Consider the following 5,000-nt stretch of genomic DNA (forward strand, 5'->3'; position numbering starts at 1 on the left):
AAGATGCTCTGGGATGCTGCTTCACCCCCCCCCCCTTAACTGGGATGTGTTGTTTTATGCAGTCAGTTTTGTTTGGCCTGGCGGCTGTAGACTTGTAGGTTTGTTTGTTTCGTTGTTTACATTTGCTTCGTCCGTTTTATTCGTATTGATATTTATGATATATGCGCTCGCACTCACACATGCTCATGCCCATGTACACACATACGCATAAACATACACACACACACACACATACGCATACACACACACACACACACACACACACACACACACACACACACACACACACACACACACACACACACACACACACGCATACACATACACATACACATACACATACACATACATACACATACACATATTCACTCATTCTTCATGGATAGTAAAGGTAAATAATTACATCACAAAATCTCACGCAACCGACACACAAACAAGCAGATGAACTCATCACAAAATCACCGGAGAAAGTTAAAAAAAAAAGAGAGAGAAAAAAAAAAATGTTCATAATTACGAATCCTATGCAAGAAAAAGATAGAGACTAGGCTTTTCCCTCCTTCAGCCTCCCTCACACACACTTTGTTTACGCGAGAGAAGCGGCTCGCTGTAAACGGTTTACACTGAGAGGTATCCCGGTCCCAGAAACGGCCTGTATCGGTTGTAGGTTGTGGTTGGTGGGGTGGGGGGTCTGCCGGTGGTTTTAGTTGGGGTGGGAGGGGTTAGGGGGGGCGATGGTGAGGGAGGATGCTGCGAGTGATGTTGGCGTACGCTATGGCATGCAGATAGGCCTATTTTTGTGATTTTGCTTTGGCTTTCATCTTGTTTTATTATCAGTGCCGCTTTGGCTGATATGTCTTACTTTGTCTTACTAAATCCACACAAAGTGAACGCACTAAACTACTAATCATACCTTCATACAATTCTTCATACACACAGTACTAGCAATCACACCTTCACCCCCCACCCCCTCTACCCTGCCCACCCCCCTGCCCTCCCCCCCTGCCCTCCCCCCTGCCCTCCCCCCTGCCCTCCCCCCTGCCCTCCCCCCTGCCCTCCCCCCTACATCGAAAAGCCTACAGCAGCGACCCCTCCAGGAGCTAAGCCCGCCTCAAAAAAGTTACCCATGAGGTCGGCAACCTTCGGCGACTTGAAAGAAGTGTCCTACGCGCGTGTCGGAAGTGTACGGTGATGGGGAAGCGACGGCGACAAGCAATTTCACACCAGTTGGGTTGTTTGGCATCGAGCGCTGAGGAGGGGATGGGATGGGATTGGGGGGGAGGGAGGGGGGAAGTAGGGGGTGAGGGAGGGGGGGGAAGTAGGGGGTGAGGGAGGGTGGGAAGGTGGGTGGGTGGGTAGGTGGGTGGGTGGGAGGGAGGGAGGGAGGGAGGGTGTGAAGGTGGGTGGGTAGGTGGGTGGGTGGGAGGGAGGGAGGGAGGGAGGGAGGGAGGGAAGAAGGAAGGGAGGGAAGAAGGAAGGAAGGAAGGAAGGATGGATGGATGGATGGACGTAGTGGGGAAGGGTAGATTATGGTAGGGAAGGGTAGATGTTGGTGGGTGACGGGAGTAAGGTAGGTAAGGAGTTGGTGGGGGTATGGGATGGATGGGTTAAAGGATAGAGAGTATAGGGTTGTTGGGGTATGGTGAATAAGTAGGGGTTAGATAAGAGGGGAAGTGAGGGGTGTAGGGTGGATAGGGATGCAGTTAGGGTAGGGGGAAGTATGGGTGATGATGAAGGGGCGAGGTATAGGTGGGGTGTTCTGGTCGGGGGGGGGGGGGATAGATGGCAGAGCGTGAAATGAGTATTTTGTGGTCAGAGATTTCGTCTTCTAGTGTAACAAGGGCGAGGTTACCCCAGGATAGGAACAGCATGTCGACCTTTTGGTATTTTCTTGTTTGTTATATGGGATGGATGTGGGTGTTTTGATGAGAGTGTGTGAGTGTGAATGTGAATGTGAGTGTGTGTGAGTTAGTGTGTGTGTGTGTGTGTGTGTGTGTGTGTGTGTGTGTGTGTGTGTGTGTGTGTGTGTGTGTTTACCTTTACCTGTCTTAAGACGATCTCCAGTGGCTTGGACGTTGGGATTGGAAACTAAGCCTCTCATAATTAAACGCACACGGTTAAGAGTAGAATTTGATAAGGGAGGTGGGGGGGGGGATGAAAGAGGGTAAGGAGGGAGAGGAAGAAGAGGGGCTGTGAGGAGGGTAGAGGTAAGAAGAGGAGGGGAAGGGGGAAGGGAGGTAAGAAGAGGAGGAAGGGGGGGAGAGAGGATTAGGAGGGGAAGGGGATTGTTGCAAGGAGGAGGGAGAGAGAGATAGGAAGATGGAGAGGGAGAGGGGAAGGGAGAAGGGAAAAGGAAAGAGAGAGGGAAATGGAAATGGAAAGATAGAAGGAATTGGAAAAGGGTAGGGAAATAGAAATGGAAAGGGAAATAGAAATGGAAAGGGAGAGGGAGATAGAGAAGGAGAGGGAGAGGGAGAGGGAGAGGGAGAGGGGGAGAAAAATCCGCCTTCTGAACTACGGCGGGAAGGAAGAATTTGCGGCGGATTTTTGTGTTTGAGTTTCTTGGGGAGGAATGTGTCTCTTTTTTCTCTATCTCTCTTGCTCTTTTCTCTATATTCATCTGTCTATCTGATTATCGATCTATACATATATATACATTTATTTATATTTGTGTATCTGTCTTTCTGTCTATATATCTATCTGTCTATATACCTACTTTTCCTTCATTGTCTTTCTTTATCTCTTTGTTTCTATTTTTTCGCTTTCTCTTTTTAGATGTACATTTGTCTTATTTGTTATGTCTTTCTATTAAACTTTCTCTCTCTTTCTCGCCCCCTCCCCACCCCCTTTTCCTCTCGCCCATGAGGTATCATTTCCCAAGGCCGTATTTGTGCGCCGGTGGCATTTCCCGACGCTGTGACATAAGCGCCGTGGCCTATTATTGGCACCGACTATGCACCATGGCTAATTACTGGCACCACTTATGGCCTCTTTGGGATCAAGACACGGCGCTGGCACCAAACTCATCGCTCAGAGCTTTTTTTTTTTATAAGCACAATATTCTAACGCACAATTAAGCATTGCGAAGAGCCAAGCTTTGCACCATACCCCCCATCACCATAATGAGCTTGTTGGATCAAACCATACAACCGCACACCACAACCCCGCCCCACACCACACACACCAAGCAGAGCTCCCTCTGTGCGGGATCTCTCAGTTGGCACGAGAGAGGGAGAGGGGAGAGAGATAGAGGGGAAACTCGGGGACTGTGTGGGGGGCTGCCTGCTGCTGTCTGCTGTCTGCTCCTGCTCCTGCTTATCTCGACAGTGCAGGACACCATCGCCACACCATCTCCGTCGTCTGAGGTGTGGGGGAGGAAGAGGAGGAAGAGGAGGAGGAAGAGGGAGGGGGAGGGGGAAGGAGCACGACCCCGCCATCATCATCGTCATCAGCATCGCTATGGCCTCACTGTCGGGGCTGCAACTCTTTGTTTGTGTCGCCGAATCAGGAGGTGAGAGAGAGGGGGGAGGGGGAGGGGAAGGGGAAGAGGAAGTGGAGGGGAGGGGGAGTGGGAGTGTGCGGGAGTGTGATTCTGTGTTATCAATCTCACTGCTTGGTGTGCGTTGGTGTGTGTAAGAGGATGGTGTGGAAAGAAGGAGAAGAGGAAGTATAGGAAGAAAAGGAAGAAAAAGAAGGGGGGGAGTGACGTACGAAAGGAAATTGCATTTGTGTCATGTGTCTTTCTATCGTTTTGTGATCGTTTTTTTTATTAGTAATGTTTCAGTGACAACTATGGACTACGGAGTGAAGTGACTAATTTGTGCCGTGTTCTTTCTTCAAGTAATTCTTGGTGCTATTCTCGTTAATTTTATTTATTTATTCTTTTAATGAATCATTAACTTATTCATTCGTTATTTCTATTATCTTTCGGCTACTGTGCACGACACTATAATGGTAATCGTTTCCTGTGATATTATGTGAGATTCACTCGCTTTCCGTGAGTGTGTGCATTTGCATGGTGTTATCTGCATGGTGTTATCAGCATGCTGTTGTTTGGCAGCGTTTACCATGCGCGGTGCTGTATGAGATGCTTCCCGTGTGCTTCGTGTTGATTATTCAGTATCCATTGCATAGGCTGCCATTACGTATAATAACACCCTGGCCGTGTGCTGCCCTTTGCAACATTACGTGGAAATATATTTATATTGCATCAACATTATCGGTGATAGGCTTTTGCGATCGGAATGTCCTCGTTTCATCGCAAATGCAATGACCCTAAGTGGGTTTGAACGCACATGTGGCTACTTACGTGTGTGTGTCTGTGTGTTTGGGTGAGTGAGAGTGAGCGTGAGAGAAGGAGTAAGTGAATTTATATATGTATATATATATATATATATATATATATATATATATATATATATATATATATATATGTATGTGTGTGTGTGTGTGTTTCTGTGTGTTGTATGTCTGTATATCTGTCTATATATATATATATCTGTCTGTGTGTCTGTCTGTCTGTCTGTCTGTCTGTGTGTCTGTGTGTCTGTCTGTCTGTGTGTGTGTGTGTGTGTCTGTCTGTCTGTGTGTCTGTCTGTCTGTGTGTCTGTCTGTCTGTCTGTCTGTCTGTCTGTCTGTGTGTCTGTCTGTCTGTCTGTGTGTGTGTGTGTTTACTCGCGTGCACGTGCGTGCGTATTTACCTTCCCCTTCGCGATGATGTCGGGCCTAAGATTCTGAGATGAAATATACTACTCGTGATTCGGAATAGATCGTTAACTCAGGCTGCCGCCCATTGGTAATTACGTATGGCGTTTGCAATCCTAGCGTGCAATGATGATTATGTAAATGTTTAATAGGACAATGAGGGAAGGGAAATTAGTGAGAGGAGAGGAGAGGAGAGGAGAGGGGAGGGGAGGGGAGGGGAGGAGAGGATAGGAGAGGAGAGGGGAGGAGGGGAGAGGAGAGGAGAGGAGAAAGAGGGGAGAAGGGAGAGGGGCGAGGGA

At 48.2% G+C, this 5,000-nt stretch overlaps 1 protein-coding gene across 5 annotated transcripts in view; it reads left to right on the plus strand.

Annotated features, from left to right (window-relative positions):
- The window catches only part of LOC122258856 (Ankyrin-repeat, SH3-domain, and Proline-rich-region containing Protein), a 565,439-nt gene that overhangs the window by 288,755 nt on the left and 271,684 nt on the right, over positions 1-5,000 (plus strand). Inside the window, exon 1 of one of the 5 annotated variants that reach the window (XM_086533830.1) lies at positions 3,362-3,508. The exons of the other annotated variants lie outside the window; for them this stretch is intronic. The gene's annotated coding sequence lies outside the window, so the exon portion shown is untranslated. Of the gene's footprint in view, positions 1-3,361; positions 3,509-5,000 lie in introns of those variants that run through there. 5 annotated transcript variants of the gene reach the window in all.

The sequence above is a fragment of the Penaeus japonicus genome, unplaced genomic scaffold (genome assembly GCF_977035675.1).
Source record: "Penaeus japonicus unplaced genomic scaffold, GWHDUDI00000001_assembly GWHDUDI00000040, whole genome shotgun sequence".
Lineage (NCBI taxonomy): Eukaryota > Metazoa > Arthropoda > Malacostraca > Decapoda > Penaeidae > Penaeus > Penaeus japonicus.